This window comes from Pelodiscus sinensis, chromosome 2, assembly GCF_052426305.1.
Source record: "Pelodiscus sinensis isolate ZL-2025 chromosome 2, ASM5242630v1, whole genome shotgun sequence".
Classification (NCBI taxonomy): domain Eukaryota; kingdom Metazoa; phylum Chordata; order Testudines; family Trionychidae; genus Pelodiscus; species Pelodiscus sinensis.
The window spans coordinates 222,521,384-222,544,887 of NC_143053.1; the positions used below are offsets into that span (position 1 = coordinate 222,521,384).

A 23,504-nucleotide genomic window follows, 5' to 3' on the forward strand; every position below is an offset into this window, starting at 1 on the left:
ATTGGTATAATCATTGCAATGGTTAGAAGGTGTGGTCCACAAGTTTATGTGTTTACTCATATATAATAAAGTAGGCCCCTACCCACTGCTGCATTACACAAAATTCTTACTGTGATGACAAGAAAAAGATCTTGAAGATGTTAAAGATTATAGTTGTGTGTGCGTGTGTGTATTAGATTTGTAATCACAATCATAACTACAATTTCATTTTTTCATTTTGGATTTAAGGCAAATAATATTTTGAGAAGTTTGTTTGTATGAGATACATTTCTAAATCTTTTAAATGCTAGAGCAGCTGTACTGTTTTGAAGCTCTTATTTTTGAGACTGGAGTGCCCTCTGGCGTACTACTGAAAGAAAGTTTGAAAAGGTATACTTTGTTTATAAAAACAAACAATCTAAATCAGTAATCTAAACCTGGAATCAGTATTTTTGAGAAGCTAGGTTTCTAAACCATTCTAAGCCAGTTAATGTTAATCAGAATTAAGAACTATTTTTTTAAATTTACAACTAAGACTTTTCAGTTTCCTCTTGCATTAATTTACTTCATTTTTGTGTTGCTAAGGGAAATATACAATTAATCCTATGGGAAATGTGGTAAATTCCCACACAAATGGAAAAAGCTGTAATCTTGTAGTAGTTGGTTTTCAAGAAATTTCTGGTTTTGATTACAGCGTGGGCAATGAATACATTGGCTGCAGGAATTGTTGTCCTGTTAGTAATGATGTAAATTCGTCTCCTTTATAAGTATTGAAGATTTCAGGGAAAGAAATAAGAAGCTTCTTAATAATCAATGTGGTAATTGTAAGTGATGAAGAAGCTTAAACCTAGCACACCCCATACATATCTATAGATATGTAGTCTTGATAGACTGTAGAGTACAGATACCTGTTTCAAGTATCACAAATGGTTTTCAGAGGTCAATATAATTTAAGAAAGGTTGTATAACTGTCACACTAAGACTGTGTATTTTAATTACTAAAAAATGTAATAGAAAATTGAATTGTTCTCTGAAGAGTTATTCTTTCAAATCTGGAGATTAAATATTGTCATTAAAGTGTGAAACAGAGGAGCTTTAATTATGGAATTGCCACTGATACCTTGATAATGCACACAAGTGATAAATGCTATAAATTATAATCATCTTAGGGTATGTCTACACTGCACAACATCTACACGGCTGCCCATTATTTTGATTTTTTCCCGAAATAACGGGCGCACTATTTTGGCATCCTGGTAATCCTTGTTCCATGAGAGTTAAGGGTTGTCTCGAAATAGCGTGTTATTTCAAAATCTGGAACTGTGTAGACATGCCAAATTTCAAAATAAGTTATTTTAAAATTGATTTGAAATAAGACATGCAATTTGCATAGTTCAAATTGTGTATCTTATTTTGAGTTTAGGGTGCTATATAGACACACACTTAGTGTATGTTGGAAGAAAAGGATAAGCATCTTTAATATTTTTTTCTGATAAGTTAGCTTATTAGTGATGGTAAACAAACTAATGGTATTGGTTACAACTGTATTTTAGGGCCAGTTTTCCCAAAGGTTTTCTTAATCACATCTATAACCTCTTTAGATATGTCTTAATTCGCAGACACCAAGGCCTGGCTCCTCTAAGGTACTCACTTGAAAATTAGGTTCTTAATTATTTTTGAGGCTCTAAGCCAAAGAGCCTCCACCTGAAGTTTCCATTGAGGTCAGTGTCTCTAAAAATCATCCTCACCATGGATAATCCATTCCACATTTGTGCATAATTACTTGTTTGACCTAGGCATTTATAGGATTTTGCTCCAGCAAGCTCTGCTGTTGCCAACAAGACTGTTACAGAAAATTCTGAGTAGACAAGAAAACAGCAAACTGTAGCAATTTGGGAAGAAAACTAAAGACTGTTTTTGTTCCCAAAATCTTCTCTTTTAGAGAATTGGCCAATCCTAAATGTAAGTGAAATAAGGAGAAAGGACAATACTAGAGTCCATCTAATGGCATAATTGAATATTAAAAGAAGATTTTGAGTACACAGAAGTGACTGTTTGCATTAAATAACCTTTACTTAAGTAAAAATGGCAACAAGTAACTGGTTTCAGAAATAGAAGAGATTAATAAGTACCTTTCAGCCGGCTTGGAAGGAGAAGGGGACATGTTGCTAAATTTTCAACCTCCAGAATCTACTTGAATGATAAGATAAATGACAAAATAATGAAAATAAAAATGTATTATATACCCCTAGTTAAACATAAATCTTACACATCTGTATCACTGGCATACTGAATTTCATTACAGCTTTATATTTATTAACTAATTTTCTAGGACCCTGAGTATTGTATATACAAGCAATTGGCACTGCTGGCACTATCCATTTCTCTAGTCCAGTTTGGTAGACTTTTTTATCTAGTACAGGCAGTCCCCGACTTACGCGGATCCAACTTATGTCGGATCCGCAGTTACGAACGGGGCTGCCCCAGAGTACACGGACTGCGGGACCTCACGGTCCTGCCGCCCGTGTACTCTGGGGCTTTCTCTGCGTCTCCCTGGTCTGCAGACCAGGAAGACGCAGAGCAAAGCCGTGGAGGGACTCGGGCAGCGGGGCAGCCCAGGCGCGCCTGGGCTGCTCCGCTGCCGGCTTCCCCGAGGCTTTGCAAAGCCGCGGGGGAAGCCAGCAGCGGGACAGCCCAGACGCCCCGCGGCTGTCCCACTGCCAGCGTCCTCAGAGGCTTTGCTCCCCGTCTCCCTGGTCTGCTGGTCTCCAGAGACGGGGAGCAAAGCCGCGGAGGACCCAGGCGGCGGGACCGCGGTGCGTCTCGGTCCGCCGCCCGTGTCTTCCTGGTCTGCTGGGGTGGGGGGGGTGCAGCTAGTACGCCCCCCCCCAGCAGACTAGGCTTTTCTCCGGACGCCTGTGGCAGAGCAGCTGGGGTGCTGCCGGTTGGTCCCGCAGCACCGCTCTGGGCGCTACTGGTCGAACCCAGCAGCACCCCAGCTGCTCTGGTCCTGATTCAGCCGCTGCTGGTCAGTTTCAGCAGCGGCTGAATCAGGACGCCTGGGACAGAGCAGATGGGGTGCTGCTGGGTTGGTCCAGTAGTGCCGAGGAGCGGCGCTATTGGAGCAACCCAGCAGCACCCCAGCTGCTCTGTCCCAGGCGTCCTGATTTAGCCGCTGCTGAAACTGACCAGCGCTGACTACAGGAAGCCCGAGGCAGAGTTGCTCTGCCCCGGGCTTCCTGGAATCAGCTGCTGATCAGTTTCAGCAGCAGTTGACTTGGGGTTCTTAAGTTGATTCTGTATGTAAGTCAGAACTGGCGGTCAGTTTCAGCAGCGGCTGAATCTGGACGCCAGTTCCGACTTACATACAGATTCAACTTAAGAACAAACCTACAGTCCCTATCTTGTACGTAACCCGGGGACTGCCTGTACTTTTTTGTAAAGGGACTATCCCAAAGTGTTCTTCTGCAGACTGTAGAGTTAATAATTGAAGAACATTTTGGATTTTGGTTCATACTTTTTAATTAATGATACATTTTATTATGAGTATGTCTACACTTCAAGCTTTGGGGTGTGTGCACAGAGTAGAGGTGCCAGCTGATAAAGCATTAATTGTTCTGTAAGAGTAACTCCTAACAGGCCTGACAAACTTACTCCACCTAGTACACCCCACATATTTATCCATTTGTAAGCAGAGGCTAAACTACTGCTTGCTATCAGCCAGCTAAAAGGAGAGAGCTGCCCGTGGGTGGGTTTGCTCATTCAAATTGTTTAGCTCTGCAAAATAATTAACTGTTAACTGTTGATATGTAAATACAGCTCATGCCAGGATGGGGAAGGAATCTGAGGTATGATTATGTAAATCCAGTTCAGCCAGGGCTGATGGAGGATCAGTTGTTAGAATGGAATGTGATGTACTGTATCTAATTTGGGTTTTTGTTGAGGTCACAAATCATGCTACCCCTAAATGTGGGAACTGTAAATTATGACACCTGTGCTTGCAGGAGAGACACCATCATTGTAAGAGGTCTCAGATGAACAAGCCTCCTCATCCCAGAATTGAGTGAATGGAGTTGTGGGGGAAAGGGTGTGAGCCAGCCTCCTCATGCCTGCCAGGTGTGAGCTGTAAGAATGGTTCAACCTGCCTCATTCCCCCTTGTTTAGAGGATAGATCTAAAGCAGACTCTAGCAGGAGTCTTTTTTCTAGTCCAGTGGGAGCTGGAATCTTTTGCCAACCTTGGTGGTGGCTAAAGAGTTGAAATCACTAAGGGTACCTCTACACTAGCCCCCTAGATCGATGTAGGGAGGCTAATGAGGGTGACTGGAATTGCAAATCAAGCCTGGGATTTAAATATCCCATGCTTGATTTCCATGTTCCCGGCCGGTCGCCATTTTAGAAATTGACTAGCCCAAAGTAACTGCCCACGTCTACATGCGGCATTGAAACGGGATTCTGGAATAAAGCCCCTAAATTGAATTAGGTGGTAAACCTCATTCCATGAGGAATACCACCTAATTTAATTTAGGGCTTTATTCCAGAATCCCGTTTCACTGCCACGTGTAGACGCGGGCAGTTACTTCGGGCTAGTCAATTTCTAAAATGGCAACCAGCCAGGAACATGCAAATAAAGCCGGGATATTTAAATCCCGGGCTTGATTTGCAATTCCGCTTGCCCTCATTAGCCTCCCTAGATCGATCTAGGGGGCTAGTGTAGACATACCCTAAGAGCTGAAGTCACTGGTTTGGCCTGGAGTCAGACCCATTGCTAGTGGAGCAGAAGCAGACGGCCAGCAGAGCAGATGGTAGGAGCGACCGGCGACCGGCCAGTAGGAGTGGCGGCAAGCGGCCAGCAGAGCGGCTGATGGGAGCGACTGGCGGGCAGCCAGTAGGAACAGCAGCAGCAAGCGGAGCAAGCGGACTACAGGAGCAGCACAAAGGTGGCCTGGTCTCAGACTCAATGTGTGGAGTACGGAGTAAGGGTTTGTCTACACTACCACCCTAGTTCGAACTAGGGTGGTAATGTAGGCAACCAGAGTTGCAAATGAAGCCAGGGATTTGAATTTCCCGGGCTTCATTTGCATAAAGCCGGGCGCCGCCATTTTTAAATGTCCGCTAGTGCGGACTCCGTGCCGCGCAGCTACACGCGGCACGGACTAGGTAGTTCGGACTAGGCTTCTTATTCCAAACTACCGTTACTCCTCGTGAAACGTGAAACGAGGAGTAACGGTAGTTCGGAATAGGAAGCCTAGTTCGAACTACCTAGTCCGTGCCGCGTGTAACCGTGCGGCACAGAGTCCGCACTAGGGACATTTAAAAATGGCAGCGCCTGGCAAGATGCAAATGAAGCCTGGGAAATTCAAATCCCAGGCTTCATTTGCAACTCCGGTTGCCTACATTACCACCCTAGTTCGAACTAGGGTTGTAGTGTAGACATACCCTGTGTGAATGGAGTATGGAGTAAGTGAATAGAAATGAGGTACGGAGTAAGTGAATTGAACCCGTACCTTGTTGGACTAGTGAGCCTGAGAGACAAAAGACATTGCTTAATCCATTTGAGCTGGAATGGTTACTCATGGGTGGGGGGGCGGGTATGAACTCTGTTTGTGGTATTTTCCCAAGTTAATGCCATGTGACCACTTCTTTCTCTCTCTTTCATTAAAAGTTTCTTTTCTATACTCAGACTCTGTGCTTGCGAGTGGGGAAGCATTGCCTCTCTGAGGTACACAGAGGTGTGTGAATTTTCCAGGCTACTGAGTGGGGTCTCGAGCCGGTTCTGTGTGAGATGGATGAAAGGGGACTCCTAGATATTGAACCCAGCCCTGGCTGCTGCTGGTGCTACCCTGCAGAAGGGTTACACAATTATTATGTGAGGTCCTTAATAAAAGCTTGTGTCATACCTGTGCTCAAACTCATTGCAATATGTATGTATAGCTGGATGATTTTTAAGGAATTATGTATATGTACTAAAAATGAGCTTTAACGTCTGTGTCCCAGGCAAATCTGACAAACAGGTTTTGGGTCAGACAGAAGATACCGATTCACTGTCTGATAGCCATGTAGATTAAGCACACTGAGCCCACACAAGGGACAGGAGAATGGGAAGCCAAAAGGAGGCAAGACACTGGAAACAAAGATGAACAACAAGGGATCATCTAACTCTGGAGACAAAACAATTAACTTTGGGAGATATAAGGAAAAGACAAAGGACTCTATTTGATCTTTCACTGAGGAAGCAAAAATGGCAGCTCTTTCCTCACTCATTAAAGAAAGATTCCAGTTATGTTGGTTAGAGAAGTTGGGAAAGAAACTACTTTAGACAAGGGTTTCAGCCTGTTCAAGTTAAGGTTGGACTTCAGGAAGCATGTTACACTTTTTGTTTGATATGTTACCATTTATGTTTCTCTCATCCCACTTACACACTTGCATCTTAACCTTTGATAGTACACTTATGACTGTTTTCACTATGTCTGTATCTCAGTGCTGTGATATTATATTGAAGTTGATCCTCAGTTGAACCTAAAAAGCTGGTGTGGGTATGGTTCCTTTACCTGTTAATTCTGTGCGAGTCCAAAGGTTATGGCCTGGACATGGCAGGGGAACATGTCTTGAGGTTTGAGAGCCTCGGGGAGATTGTTTGGGTGTCTGGTCATATCAGAAGCACCCAGTTAAGTACACAGGTAAGTACCAGCAAATCTACCTCTTTCTGGTTGTAGCGGGGTACCAAGGTGATGTGTAATAATGTCATAATATGTAATTTCCAGCTGCAGGGGACATAACCAGTGCTAGCTCCCTGCTGCAGCACAAGCAGCAGGAGGAGCTAGCCATCCAAGTGCATATGTAGGAGCTAAAATCAGATCATACTCCTGCTGCTCACAGTGTGACAGTAACTCTTCTAAAGCTGTAGTTCAACTGGAGCTATTGCAATTATGTCTTTTAGAGCTAGACGTTACACCTCCAGCTTGAAGTTCAGATGTACGCAAAGGAGTAATAGATGGTTCAACGGATGTTTAATCAATATAGGGCTGTGTCTAGATTGCATCCCTTTTCCGTAAAAGGGATGCAAATTAGACATATCGCAATTGCAAATGAAGCGGGGATTTAAATCCCCCCCACTTCATTAGCATAAAAATGGCTGCTGCTTTTTTCCGGCTCGGAGCTTTGCTGGAAAAAAGCACCAGTCTAGACGCAAACCTTTCGAAAATAAAGCCTTTTCTGAAAGATCCCTTATCCCTTATTTTAAGAGGGATAAGGGATCTTTTGGAAAAGGCTTTGTTTTCCAAAAGATCCGTATCTAGACTGGAGCTTTTTTCTGGCAAAGCTCCGAGCTGGAAAAAAGCGGCAGCCATTTTTATGCTAATGAAGCGGGGGGGAATTAAATCCCCGCTTCATTTGCAATTGCGATATGTCTAATTTGCATCCCTTTTACGGAAAAGGGATGCAGTCTAGACACAGCCTAGATGTTTAAAGTGTCTAACAAGTTTATATAGTGATAGAGATGCCGCCGTGTTAGTCTGGTCTAGCTGAAACAAAAGACAGAACTATGTAGCACTTTAAAGACTAACAAGATGGTTTATTAGGTGATGAGCTTTCATGGGCCAGACCTGAGGAAGTGGGTCTGGCCCACAAAAGCTCATCACCTAATAAACCATCTTGTTAGTTTTTAAAGTGCTACATAGTTCCGTCTTTTGTTATAACAAGTTTATAGTTTGCTTATAATCTTGGTGTACGTAGTCTTTGATATCTTTTGCTGTTGTCTGTATAACCACTGATGTGATTCATAGCTGTAATGAATTCAGAATTCCACTCAGAATTCCAATCTGGAATAGGGTCCCACTGGGCCAGGCACTACATTGACATATAAGTATAGATCCATCATCCCCATGGCAGGTGATATTCTGGAGTGAAGATCTGCAAGTGCTCCAGCCTGATATAATGTTCTTCAGTACCATGTTCTAATAAGTGCCTTATCCTTTGACTTTATTATTAATTTCCTGTTCTGCATGTTTTGTTTGTATTTGTATCAAGTGCATACTTTTCACAGCAATATGGTTTCTGAGTGGTAAACATAGCCTTGAACATGAATGATCCGGCATACTTTTCTTTCTCTTTCTATTTTTCATTCAGATTTTATGGTCCAGTATTCATCAAATGTTCAACCATGACTCCTTGGCTTTGCGATTGACCAGTATATTGTAATCCATCTTCCACACTGCTCTAAACTATCAACCAGTTCGTAGAACACTGTTTTTATCTATGATACAGTTTGCAAGTTCTTTTGGCATAGGAAGCTTTGTGCCCTTGGAGAGCCAGACTTGCCCTTTCCAGTTATCACCATTAATGACCATCACTAGGTACAGAATACCAGCTGAGGCAATGGCCCAGAGTGAAGTACTGCAGTACACACACAAGTACTTAAAGCTATTAGTGAGAGTTAAGTGAGTTGCCAACTGGGTGCAGCTGTCTACTCTGCAGAGATTAGCTCACCCTATATATTGTCAGGGCTAGCACCAAACTCTGCTTTTGGGTACACTAGCATAAGTGAGTGCAAATTTTTATCATTAGTGTTTGCAGGAATGAGCACCTTTAATCTCTTTACATATGTGATGGCTTGTATCAACCCCATAGTGGAGCTGACAGAGTTACCCTGGCACAGTTGGCTGGGAGGGCCCAATCCCTACAGCCCTGCTGATGTTCCAACTGGAGGCTAGCTATAAAGGCCACTGGAGCAGGACAGTCAGGGCTGAAGGGAAAGGAGGCACTGCAGGAGCTCCAAGGGAGGAAGCGCAGCCAGATCAAATGGTGGCAGCTGGGCCAGGAGGAGACACAGTGGAAGCCGTGGGACCTGAGCATGAGGATGGAGAGGACTTCTGACAAGTTCCAGTTGGAAGTAGCCCAGGGCAGGATGTTGCAGCAGGATTCCCTGCTGAATGAGCAGTTGACCACACCACTGCCAAAGGGGTCCTGGGATGGGACGCCATGGAGAGGGAGGTCCTGGGTCCCCCTATCCCTTCCTTAGTTACCTCCATGCAGGGGAGCTTTCGTATTATATAGTGACTGAGGTCGCTGGGCTGTAATACCCTGAAAATAGGGGCCTGCATATTGACTGAGGCTGTTGGGCCTTAAGACCCTGAATAGGTGGATGTGCATATTGCGTGAGGCCACTGAGCCATAATACTTTGAATAGAGGTATATACCTATTGACTGAAGCCAGTGGGCCGTAATACCCTGAATAGAGGGATGTACATATTGACTGAGGCTGCTGGGCTATAATACCCTGAATATAGGGGTGGGCATATTGACTGAGGCCATTGGGCCATTCTGTAAATAGAAATCAGTGGCTGTTAGCATGGGTGGTTGGTGAAGGCAGGGCTGGTGTAGGCAAGCCCCCAGCCCCACCTCCAGCCTCTCCCACTTCTGCTGGGCCCTTCCCCTTCCCCACTCCTCTGGGGAAGTGCTCCATGGATATCCTCCCTTCCAACCACGGTGCACACACACTGCAGCCTCCCCAGCCCTGGTGGAAGGTGCACTACGCAGTGCTGCCTGACCAAACCCAGCCCAGCTTTGGGGGAGAGAGTAGGCAGGGCGTGCTGAGCCATGCGGCCCAGCCCAGCCTACCCAGACCTGGAGCACCAGGGGAGAGAGGAGGACATCCCTCTCCCACTCCGAGGAGGGAAGAGGGTGCATAGTGAAGCTCCAGCTCCACTGGGGGAGGAAGAAGGGCGCGCTGCGCTGCCCAGCTCCCTCCAGTAGTCAGAGGGCAGGCGCTAGGGGCGTCAACACTCCTCTCCCAGAACACCTACCTGGTGGTTTGGAAAGGCAGAGCCTTGCCTGCCTTACATACCAGATGCCCATGGCTTCTAGGTCACTAAATCAAGAGAATAAGCTCAGCCCTCAACAACATATAAATTATAATGGGCCAGAAGCTGTTTTTTGCCTAGCAAGGAGGAAATGCACATTGATTGTACAAATTTTCATAGGGAAAACTGGAAGGAAATGAAGGGTTATGCACATGCTCCAGCTCTTTCCCCGTCCTGTCTAGTTGAGGGACACCCCCTGTGTTGAACAGCCTAGCAGATTTCATAGAATCATAGAATACTAGGACTGGAAGGGACCTCGAGAGGTCAAGTCCAGTCCCCTGCCCTCATGGTAGGACCAAGTACTGACTAGACCATCCCTGATAGACATTTCTCTAACCTACTCTTAAATATCTCCAGAGATGGAGATTCCACAACCTCCCTAGGCAATTTATTCCAGTGTTTGACTACCTTGACAGTTAGGAACTTTTTCTTAATGTCCGACCTAAATCTCCCTTGCTGCAGTTTAAGCCCATTGCTTCTTGTTCTATCCTCAGAGGCCAAGATAAACAAGTTTTCTCCCTCCTCTTCATGACACCCTTTTAGATACCTGAAAACTGCTAGCATGTCGCCCCTCAATCTTCTCTTTTCTAAACTAAACAAACCCAATTCTTTCAGCCTTCCTTCATAGGTCATGTTCTCTAGACCTTTAATCATTCTTGTTACTCTTCTCTGGACACGCTCCAATTTCTCCACATCTTCCTAGATCTGGACACAATACTCCAACTGAGGCCTAACCAGCACAGAGTAGAGTGGAAGAATGACTTCTCGTGTCTTGCTCACAACACACCTGTTAATGAATCCCAGAATCATGTTTGCCTTTTTTGCAACAGCATCACACTGTTTACTCATATTTAGCTTGTGGTCCACTATAACCCCTAGATTCCTTTCTGTCATACTCCTTCCTTCAGTCGCTTCCCATTCTGTATGTATGAAATTGATTGTTCCTTCCCAAGTGGAGCACATTGCATTTGTCTTTATTAGACTTCATCCTATTTACCTCAGACCATTTCTCCAATTTGTCCAGATCATTTTGAATTATGACCCTATCCTCCAGAGCAGTCACAACCCCTCCCAGCTTGGTATCATCTGCAAACTTAATAAGCGTACTTTCTATGCCAATATCTAAATCGTTGATGAAGATATTGAACAGAGCCGGTCCCAAAACAGACCCCTGCGGAACCCCACTTATTATACCTTTGCAGCAGGATTGAGAACCATTAATAACTACTCTCTGAGGGTATGTCTACACTACCCTGCTAGTTCGAACTAGCGGGGTAATCTATGCATACCGAACTTGCTAATGAAGCCCGAGATTTGAATTTCCCAGGCTTCATTAGCATAAAGCCAGCGCCACCATTTTTAAAAGCTGGCTAGTGCGAACCCCGTGCCGCACGGCTACACGAGGAGTACAGATAGTTCGGAATGGCTACGTAGTTCGAACTATCTAGCCCATGCCGCGTGTAGCCGCGCGGCACGGGGTTCGCACTAGCCGGCTTTTAAAAATGGTGGCGCCGGCTTTATGCTAATGAAGCCCGGGAAATTCAAATCCCGGGCTTCATTAGCAAGTTCGGTATGCATACATTACCCCGCTAGTTCGAACTAGCGGGGGAGTGTAGACATACCCTGAGTTAGGTTATCCAGCCAGTTATGCACCCATCTTACAGTAGACCCATCTAAGTTGTATTTGCCTAGTTTATTGATAAGAATATCATGCAAGATTGTATCAAATGCCTTACTAAAGTCTAGGTATACCACATCCACAGCTTCTCCCTTATCCACAAGACTCGTTATCCTATCAAAGATTGGTTTGACATGATTTGTCAAATTGGTTTGACATGATTTGGTTTCACATGATTTGCTCTTTACAAATCCATGCTGGCTGTTCCCTATCACCGTACCACCTTTCAAGTGTTTACAGATGATTTCCTTAAATACTTGCTCCACTATCTTCCCTGGCACAGAAGTTAAACTAACTGATCTGTAGTTTCCTGGGTTGTTCTTGTTTCTTTTTTTTATAGATGGGCACTATATTTGCCCTTTTCCAGTCTTCTGGAATCTCTCCTGTCTCCCATGATTTTCCAAAGATGATAGCTAGAGGCTCAGATACCTCCTCTATCAGCTCCTTGAGTATTCTAGGATGCATTTCATCAGGCCCTAGTGACTTGCAGGCATCTAGCTTTTCTAGGTGATTTTTAACTGGTCTTTTTTTATTTAATCTTCTAAACCTACCCTCTTCCACTAGCATTCACCATGTTAGGCATTACTTCAGACTTCTCGGTGAAGACTGAAACAAAGAAGTCATTAAGCATCTCTTCCATTTCCAAGTTTCCTGTTACTGTTTCACCCTCCTCACTGACCAGTGGGCCTATCCTGTCCTTGGTCTTCCTCTTGCTTGTAATGTATTTATAAAAAGTCTTCTTGTTTACCTTTATTCCCATAGCTAGTTTGAGCTCATTTTGTACGTTTGCCTTTCTAATCTTGTCCCTGCATTCCTGTGTTGTTTGCCTATATTCATCCTTTGTAATTTGTCCTAGTTTCCATTTTTTATATGACTCCTTTTTTATTTTTAGATCATGCAAGATCTCATGGTTAAGCCAACGAGGTCTTTTGCCATATTTTCTATCTTTCCTACACAGAGGAATAGCTTGCTTTTGGGCCCTTTCTTAGAAGAGTAATGGAGCAGTCACTTAAATTAGTATATTCTTTTACCAAACCCCAACAAAATATCAGTAGAAAATAATGCTGCTTGGATCAATCTTTACAGCCAGCCTCATCTTGAAAACAGATCAAATCAAACTCCAGATTCAAATGTTCCAATTGGTACATTTGAATACAAATTAGTGAGTTCTGTCTTATTTCAATTTGAAATGATGTAAGATGCTCATGGCTCTACAGAAAAACTCATCAAAGCTTCCCCAATTAAGTTTTCTGTTACAAAAGCTAACATAGTTACAGAGCTATATGTTAGCCAGCACTGCTTTCTTGCAGTAGACTAGTGCACTATGAGCTTAAAATGTATTAAATAATTTTGCTTCCATATTTCAACCACTGTGAATTATACTAATACTTCAAAGCTATTTTCCGGTGCTGTACAATTTGTCTTCCAAGACAGTAAACTATAGCCCAGACATCTATGGTACTTAACTCCAGAGACTGTTAGCTTTGGAGGTTTGGGGGGGAGAGTTTACTGACATCATTCTGGTATTCTGGGATACCTTTTTAATAAGTAATTATCTAAGTATATCTAGAAACACAAGAGATAACTGATCCAAAAGCTTGCTGAAATTATCACAGCTAAAGATAGATTTTAAAGTCTTTCTATGAAAATCTGAGCTAAAGGGCCATATACTTATCTGATCATTCTGCAGAACACCACTGTGATTTGATTGAAAGTATCTACATAATTTATTTTAGTTTTTTGAAAGTGTCCATCTAGATTTATTTACCGTTCTAAACATTTGATACCAAGCACAAGAAACACATCATCTTTTATTTAAAGCTGCCTTTTAGAAGACAAGGATTTTTCACTAGCCATAATTATGTTACATGGAGCCTATGCCACATTACTATTTATGGTTTTTTAGCTCCAAGTGGTATATATGGCATTCTACTGGCAAATAAGAAATGTCTCTGTATTGAGCAGCTTACCATCTACATAAAGACTGTCCTGTTTTTAAAAGGATATTTTAACTTCTAAGGAACATAAGAACATAGGAATAGCCACACTGGGTCAGACCAAAGGTCCATCCAGCCCAGTACCCTGTCTGCCGACAGTGGCCAATGCCAGGTGCCCCAGAGGGAGTGAATCGAACAGGTAATGATCAAGCGATCTCTCTCCTGCCATCCACCTACACCCTCTGACAAACTGAGTCTAGGGACACCATTCCTTACCCATACTGGCTAATAGCCATTTATGGACTTAACCTCCATGAATTTATCTAGTTCTCTTTTAAACCCTGTTATAGTCCTAGCCTTCACAACCTCCTCAGGTAAGAAGTTCCACAGATTGACTATGCGCTGTGTGAAGAAGAACTTCCTTTTATTTGTTTTAAACCTGCTGCGCATTAGTTTCATTTGGTGGCCCCTAGTTCTTATATTATGGGAACAAGTAAATAACTTTTCCTTATTCACTTTCTCCATACCACTCATGATTTTACATGCCTCTATCATATCCTCCCTTAGTCTCCTCTTTTCCAACCTGAAAATCCCAGTCTCTTTAATCTCTCCTCATATGGGACTCATTCCAAACCCCTAATCATTTTAGTTGCCCTTCTCTGAATCTTTTCTAATGCCAGTATATCTTTTTTGAGATGAGGAGACCACTTCTGTACGCAGTGTTCAAGATGTGGGCGAACCATGGATTCATATAAGGGCAATAAAATATTCTCTGTCTTATTCTCTATCCCTTTTTTAATGATTCCTAACATCCTGTTTGCTTTTTTGACTGTCACTGCACACTGCATGGACGTCTTCAGAGAACTATCCACAATGACTTCAAGATCTCTTCCCTGATTAGTAGTAGTTAAATTAGGCCCCATCATACTATATGTATAGTTGGGGTTATTTTTCCAATGTGCATTGGAAGTATTTAAATGATCTTTGAAAGAAGGCAAAGGTAATCTGAGTCTCTGTCTTCCTTATTCAGCAACAGAACTTTTCAGTGTTGATTTTATCACCCAGAAACATGGGGCCTGATTCTCCATTGCCTTGCAACTTGTAAAGTCTTTTAATTACTGCAGGGAAAATGCAAATGGCGTAAAATGCTGCTATATTGCAATGGTAGCATTTTATTTCCACTAGCACTCACTCAACACTGAAAGCAACCCAAGAGGCAGGGCAAAAAAGAATCAGAATAAAGTGGTTGTAAGAGTGCCCATTGTTCAGTGAATATTTTAAAATGCTGTAATTATTTAGTGAAATTCTTAGAGTATAGTGATAAATGTACCTGTAAATGATTAATCAAGCCAGCATTGGGGTCAACAGGTACAGTGCCAGTCATGTCTGAATTTGACCCAATGAACTTATAATTTTGGTTATTTTCCTAACTGATTCATGGCTTTATGCAGGGGTGGCTCTTTAGGCCTTGCAAGTAAGGCATGGCCTAACCAAAAAGCTCAAAAATTAATTGCCAATACCAGGAGCTACAAAGTATGTGTGGTTAAAGAAGTGAAAAGCCCACCACAAGGTGAAACTGGGGATAGAGAAAATAGTGCCTCAGGAATCTGGCTTGTTACCATAGCAATTTGCCACACCCAAGAGTCACGGATAAGGGTGTTGCTGGGGTAACCATGGCTTGATGAGGCTATAGCAAGGCTATGTCTACACTACGAATTTTTTGTGGAAGAGGCAATGAAAATGAAGCACTTATTAGCATTTTCTCACACTTCATTTGCATAATCTATTCTGATCCTTTTTGCGCAAGAGGTTTTTGCACAAAAACAAGCAGTGTGGACGTGTCCATTTTGTGCAAAACACCCTTTTTGTGCAAGATCCGTATGCCTGTAAAATAGAGGCATAAGGATTTTGTGCAAAAAGGGGGTTCTGTGCAAAACAGACACGTCCACACTGCTTGTTTTTGTGCAAAACTTCTTGAGCAAAAAGGATCGGAAGAGTTTATGCAAATGAAGCATGAGAAAATGCTAATGAGCTCTTCATTTTCATTGCCTCTTCCACAAAAAGACATAGTGTAGACATAGCTCCAGCGTGTAGCAGCTGTTAAGGCTTATTCTCCTATCCTCAGGGATAGTAGATCTCTTTGACCTACATACAGAGGCAGCATCAGGGAGGGCTTTGCCTGTAACCTTGAAGTTTAACCTATGAGCCCAGGCTCATTGGTTAACCATTTAACCATGTATCCTAACACATCCCTACTCCCTGCATGGTTAAGGGGTCCAATTTCTGCTGCAGTTATCCTGGCTTGCGAAGCTCAAACTCCCAGCCAGGTTTACAAAGAGGAGGATGAGTCCCAGGCTCTGGGGCAGGCAACTCTCCTTCTATGCACATTTCCTACGGAGATAGCCCTCTATTCCTGACTAGTTGTCAGCAGCCCATTGGCTGTGCAGGGAGCCTGAGAGTCTACACTACAATTAAATAGCCTCTTAGCCCAAGCCCTGTGAACCCAAGTCAGCTGACACAGGCCAGCTACAGAATTTTAATTGAAATGTACTGCTGTGAGCAGTTGCTTGCACTGCTGCACTGTGTGCACACTCCTCCATAGGATGTGAAGCTTCTCTTCATGGATGCTGAGCGCACTGTAGGAAGGAGCAAACCCTTAAAGATGCAGGGCCAGCTACGAACTATATCTCTGTGTTAAAGAATGCTATGGTTGAAAGTCAAGCATTCAGATTTAGGGAATGCCAAAATTAAGACTGTCACAACTGTGGCTAGTGTCCATTGTAGATAAAGGCTAATGAGCTCTCAGAGGTGAATGAGACCCAGGGCCTCACTGATGAATCTTTGGACATAAGGAACCCGGAAGACTTCCTTGGTGCCCTTTTCCCCCCTCATGTTGGGCAGGGCATAGGGAGAGAGTGTTTAGAAGTAAGTTGATGACTTGGGGTTAGGCTGAAGGTCTACCCAAGTTATTAGTTATAAAATGGGAGCCCCTAATGCCACATGAGACCCAATTAAATGCCTGGTATATGACAAGGAATAGGTGAAGGTGGATCACAGCCCTTGTCATTACTGCCATAAAGTTGGGGCCTGCTGCTTGAGTATATCTCTGTGCCTGTCTTTCTTTAACTTTTGTGTTCTGATCAAAGCAAGAACTGCATATACTGAAGTTAAAGATCATGGCATACGGTGTGAGTTTGGCAAATACATCTGAAATGAAGTGAGAACCTTTGTGAGTGTAGGATGGGTTGAGGAATTCAGGAAATTGACTCATTTTCAGAAACTTGTATCTTGACAAGATCCCAAAAATAAAATCTTGGAAAATAGTTGTGCAGATGTGTTTCTTGCTATTTTTATCACTTGTTTTCCCACTAACAAACAATTGATGGAAATGATGAGAATTTGTATTTGCACTGCTGATTTCCAAGATTGTTTTTGGGGTGATTGTTGAGGTATAAGTTTCTGAAAGGAAGTAATTTTCTTCAAATTCTTAATTTATTGCACCACCATTAGTTCTATCAGGATTGAGCTACAGCCAACCAGTGCTAGTCCAGTCATCAACCTCTTGCAGACATTTACAGCCGCTACTAACAATGTACAATAATTAACCATTGATGTTAGCCAGCCCAAGTAGACATGAAACCATCATCCAGGTATTGTCCTGTAGTACTTCCAGGAACTTCAGACTATTGTCAAATAATGCGGACCAAAAGTCAACCAGAAAAGATGTGGTTATTATTCCCTCAGGACAATATGCTGAATGCATAGTAGCAGGTAACTCTCCCTGAATATGATCAGCATAATCTATAGTAACTGAAGATTATGCAGCTATATTCACTAATATTGTCCATGGCTTATGCTTTTTTCAAGGTCAATATATTTCAATCTGAAACAGCTGCAGAATGAAAGTTGGGATTACAATAACCTCAAAACCATTTAATGATGTCTTTAAAGGTCTTCAGATCAAATGATAAGTATATTTGTGGGATCCCCATGGTATAGTGTGTTAACAAAAAGATTTGTAGTTTTCCCGTTTAATTTTCACAAATGTGTTTTGTATGCCATTGAACAAGAAAAAAAAGATGAGATCTTTACATTTAATTAAAAATAAGACATATGTAAATGAAGAGATTAGATTAGTACAGTGATGAGCTATAAAAAACCCTAAATATAAGATACAGACAGGTGAGATACATGTAGGAATTTTAATATCATACATTCTGAAGAAAGATGTCCAATGGTTTTCCAGTTTGCTATCTGATCCAGAAATGTGTATGCATCCTTCCTTCCTCAAAGATGACTTAAATGACAGCAAACTATGCTTTCAGAAGAACACTAAGGCTACATCTACACTGCAGTGCTATTTTGAGATACTGGAGGTATCCCAAAATAGCAATTTCATGTATTTTGAATGTGCCCATTATTTCGAAATATAACGGGCTGGGCTTTCTATTCCAATGTCCCTGTAAACCTCATTCCATGAGGAGTAAGTGATGTTTTGGAATAGTGATTTATTTCAAAATAAGTGCTGTGTAGACAGAACCAAATTTTGAAATAAGCTATTTTAAAATTGATTCTAAATAAGCTATACAATTTGCGTAGCTCAAATTGCGTAGCTTATTTTGATCTAAGGGGTCCAGTGTAGATGCACCCTAATTAATCTCATGCTTTCAAGAATAGAATGGCTAATTGTTCATTCTGAAAAGTGAAAAATTTTCAGTAGTGGTTTAGACAATTAGAAACCCAAATCAGTGAGAGATTGGCTGCTAAGTTCTAACATTATTTTTAAAATATTGACTTAAATAATGTATTCACTGCCATAAAGATGTGGTTTTATGCTTAGGTACCTAATTACAAAAAAACCCTATTTTGCTGTAAAATCCTAGTGTAGGCAAGTCACAGGTAATGACTATCACTGTGTAGCTCTAGGGGAGGTAATCACTATAGCCCCAACCCATTTCATAGCTACACTGAGGTTAATAACTATAGAACCATCTCTGTATTGTGATAACCAATGCATTTTAATTGTTACTGTAAAAATGCATTTTTAGCAGTTAAAATATAACTAGTTCCCTACCAAATTCATGACCATGAAAAAAACATCACGGATCATGAAATGTGATCACCCAGTATGAAAATTGTGCGTTTTTACCCTGTACTATACATATTTCACAGGAAAGACCAGCATGTCTCAAATTGGAAATCCTGACCCACAAGGGAGTTGTGGGGAGGAGGGGTCACAAGATTATTTTAGGAGGGGTCAGAGAGGTCATGGTATTGCTGCCTTCTGCACTAGCTTCAGAGCTCAGTGGCTGCTGACTAGCAGCTGTTGGCTGGGTGCCCAGCACAGAAGTCAGTGCCCCGCCAATAGCAGCAAAGAAATAAGGGTAGAATTCCATACCATGCTACTCTTACTTCTGTACTGTTGCCTTCAGAGCTGGATATCTGGACAGTGGCAGACTGAGGGCCCAGCTCTGCAGGCAGCAATATCATATGATGCCATCTTCACTTCCGTGCTGCTGCTAGTGGTGGCTCCTCATCATTCTCCAGCTGCTGAGCTCTGAAGGCAGCCCTGCCACCAGCAGCAATACAGATGTGTACTGCAACCCCTGACAATAATATCGTGGGCCCTCCCCAACAACTGCTTTTTGGGTCAGGGTCCCTACAATTATAACACTGTGGTAAATAGATAAAATAATGAAATTTATTATTTTAAAAATCCTATGACAGTGAAATTGTTATAAATTGGCCATGAATTTAGTACAGCCATAAATATAACAATTAGTTACCAATACTACCATAACTTTACACTTTCTTGATATATTTGGTATTTACTACACAGTGATCTTCTCTATATACCCCAACATATTATAAAACCCATGCAGATCTCCTGAAAAGGTGACTTTTATATATCATCCCCCCTTCAAAAATAACAATGGCTTAAGAAAGTTGCTTACAGTTTTGGTATAATCTAATGGTTTGTTATTTGCTGAGGATCATAATAAAGACTTGTGATACATTCAGAATCTAAACCCACACCTGATAAATAACTAATAGTGCAAAAGGAGCATTCGAAAAGGCTTTCAGATCAATATTGCTTTCATTTTATTAGTTCAGAAATGAGTTAGTTACACAATAAGCCACAGATGATAACCTTTTAGAATTCATACTTCACTGTTACCTGTTTATATATTTGGATACATTTTAATGTTTCAAACAACTCAGAACCAATGAAAATGAAGGGACTATTTTGCTTCGTTGCTCTGAATACATTCTATTTGCATGTTGCTGCTGTATTTTGGTTTCCTAGGAGACTGCTGTTGGGTGTAACAGGATTGGCTGTGTTCTTGGACATTTGTCAGAATGGTAAGCAGTTTTGACTGATTGATTGTGTATGTATGATAGGAGTTGAATAATAAATAGTTGAATAATCAACAGTATGTTGTGGTTTGTTTAGTTTGAAAGATAAAAACATTGTGAACGTTAGGTCATTGTACATTTAAAACTTTGTTAGAAATCTTTTGACTTAGTTTAGTTGTAGTGCTGCAACCATAATTCTTTTTGTTGAGATCAAGGATTTTTTTTAAGAAGTAATTTGTAAGAAAGTGTCAGATTAACGTGCTGAAAATAGACACATAGTCTAAATCCATCACTGGTGGAAAATCAAGGACCTGCATCTTTTTGGAAGTGAAAGAAATGCAGCTGCAGCCTGATTCTCAGGCCATTTATCATCTACTGCCTCTTGTGTGCATCTTTATTTACTGTTTCAAATGGACAGGACAATTGCTTTAGTCCAAAGCAGCTGTTGCACACTTGATATGAGCTTGAGGCATAAGTAGGCCCAATCAGCCTCTGTATATACTCTGTACCCATGTCATGGTTCAAGTGTGTGCAAATGGTTCAGAAATTTGTGCAGGTCACAGGCTGATGGGGCTACTGGGTATGGTGTGAAAAGCCTACTCCTTGCAGTCAGATGCAGAATTACTCCCTTAAAAAGTGATTATTTTCACTTATGTGATATGTGAGTTTGGAAAGATAGGTTATACCTTCTTAGACTCACCGGCAGTAGTGCATGCTTGTATCCTTCCATATTTTACACTATCCCAGTTCCAAGATAAACTTCTAGTCAGCTTACAGAAAAAAATATGCTTGGGATTTTTTTTAGTAAATTTAAATGAACCAGTATAAATATTATAACCACAAGAAAAATAATACAATTTCAAAATCCCTATACACAATATGATCTTGAGTCTTTCTTGTCGTATTTCTTCCTCTGTTAAAAAAAAAATCTTTATTTTGTCTCTTCTACACATAAATACTTTCTGCTCTAATATTTCCCATCCCTTTGCAAAGATGATATCTTATGTTCTTGACATGCTTCAAACGTGTTTTTAATTTTCTGGAATATGTTATGATATAACTTTGTGGTATTTGTCTCAGATGCAATTTGCTATTATTGGTGAAAATTTAGAAAATAACATTTCAGTAGAATGTTCTAATTAATTTACTTTGACGATTTAAAAATGTGTGTTTGATCTCTGAGAAAAATGAAAACATATTTTGCTCATCCACATGTATCAGTGTTTACCCAGAAATCTCTGTAATTTCAAAAAGTTTGTAGCATTATCGTGCACGCACCTTATACTCAACTGCAGTTTATTGTATAATAATTATCTTGAGCTTACGTCTAAGTAATCCTAGTAGTGCAGTAAAATCTGAACATCCTTTAAAAATGAACAGATTGTAGTTACACATCTGTGATTTAAGCCATAAATAGTGCTATATTGCTGAATATTATAGCACATAACAGAAAAATAATTTTAAATTTATTTTTTGTCTAAAGTATGAGTTTTCTTACCAAACATGTCTATAAGACCTTAAGAAATCACAAGAAACTTATTCCAGTTATAAAATGTATCATATAATTTCGATGTTTTACAATAAAGGACAAGTGACAACTAAGGGAGTTATTTTAGAAAAAAATAGGGGAAGAAAACACAGTTATGTCACCATATAGAACATTATATGTGATTACTTTATATCCTTCAAAGTTGGGTTGGAGGAACAGCGAGAAAGGGTAAGACATCATGGAGCATATAGACCTATGAAAAGTTGAAGAAAGAAGGCAGGTAACTGCTTTTTGATGCCAACCCTTAGGCTATGTCTATACTGAAGCTTTTTATCAGAAAAAGGTACGCAAATTGCGCACCACAATTTGCATACCTTTTTCCAATAGTTTTGTCGGAGGAGGCTTTTCCAAAATAGGCCCGTCTACACTGGGCCAAATTTTGGAAAAACCTCCTCTTTTGGAAGAGTCCTTCTTCCTCGTGGCATGAGGAAGAAAGGTCTTCTGAAAAATCGCATCTGCTCTTCTGCAAAAAATGTTGGAAGAGCAGACGCGTTTCCTGGACGTGGCAGAGTTTTTCCTCCAGTATCCCAGAAACCCCTGTAGTCTAGATATAGCCTTAGGGTATGTCTAGACTACCGCGTTTTGTCGACGGAAGTTTTGTCGACAGATACTGTCAACAAAACTTCCGTCGACAATTTGCGTCCAGACACATGGAGTTCTGTCGACAAAGCAAGCCGCTTTGTCGACAGAACTCCTTAGTCTGGACGCAACGTTACAGGCAATAACACCTTCTGTCGACAGAACTCTGTCGACAGAAGGTGTTTTGCCTCGTAAAATGAGGTATACCAGCGTCGACAAAACCGCAGAGTTCTGTCGACGTTATGTTGACAGAACTCCGCAGTAGTGTAGACGCTGGTATTGTTTTGTCGACAAAAGTCCACTTTTGTCGACAAAACTAGGTAGTCTAGACACACCCTTAGTCTACGTCTACACTACAAGCAATTATTTTGACATAATGTCAAAATAATGTTGAGCTGGAGGACTTCTTACTCCAACTCCTGTAACTAGTGTTTCCTCTAGGATTTTCTATCCCTGGGTGGGTTGAATTTTCTTTTGGGAGGGTTAACATTTCTTATGCACAACACCAATATTGAGATAGTCTGTGGATGTTCACCCCCAGTACAAACAAACAACTGTAGCTATAAATATATATTTTAAATAACCCATATGTGTGGAAGAAAATATATTAAAACAAAGGATAATTAACAAGAAGTAATGCCAATGATTATTTAATATGAAATCAAATAAAAAGAAAATGTATACTACCCTTGGCTGAAGAAGTCAACTGTGCCCATGAAAGCTCATGTTTCTATTCATATATGTTTGTTAGGGTATGTCTACACTACCCCCCTAGTTCGAACTAGGGGGGTAATGTATGCATACCGAACTTGCTAATGAAGCCCGGGATTTGAATTTCCCGGGCTTCATTAGCATAAAGCCGGCGCCGCCATTTTTAAAAGCCGGCTAGTGCGAACCCCATGCCGCGCGGCTACACACGGCACGGGCTAGATAGTTCGGACTAGCAAGCTATTCCGAACTATCTGTACGCCTCGCGGCGCCGGCTTTATGCTAATGAAGCCTGGGAAATTCAAATCCCGGGCTTCATTAGCAAGTTCGGTATGCATACATTACCCCCCTAGTTCGAACTAGGGGGGTAGTGTAGACATACCCTTAGTCTCTAAGGGTATGTCGATACTGCATTCCTCTTTCGAGAGAGGAATGCAAATGCAGACAAACAAAATTGAAAATGAAGCATGGATTTGAATTTCCTGTGCTTCATTTGCATAATTGCCTCTGGTCACTATTTCGAAATACCCTATTTTGAGATTAAATCACCATGTAGACGCAGTTATTTTGAAAGAAACTCCTTCTTTCAAAATAACCCTTACTCCTTAAAAAATGAAGTTTAACGGTTATTTTGAAAGCAGGGGTTTCTTTCAAAATAACCATGTCTACATGGCATTTTTTATCTCAAAATAGGGTATTTCAAAATAGCGGCCAGACGTGATTACGCAAATTCAATCCGTGCTTCATTTGCAATTTCGCTTGTCTGCATTTGCATTCCTCTCTCAAAAGAGGAATGCAGTGTAGACATACCTTAAGGTGCTACAGGACCATTTTTAAAAAGTTTTTTTAGTTACACACT

At 41.4% G+C, this 23,504-nt stretch overlaps 1 protein-coding gene across 1 annotated transcript in view; it reads left to right on the forward strand.

The window, feature by feature from the left end:
* The window catches only part of CACNB2 (calcium voltage-gated channel auxiliary subunit beta 2), a 382,137-nt gene that overhangs the window by 149,574 nt on the left and 209,059 nt on the right, over window positions 1-23,504 (forward strand). The gene's annotated exons all lie outside the window — the stretch shown is intronic.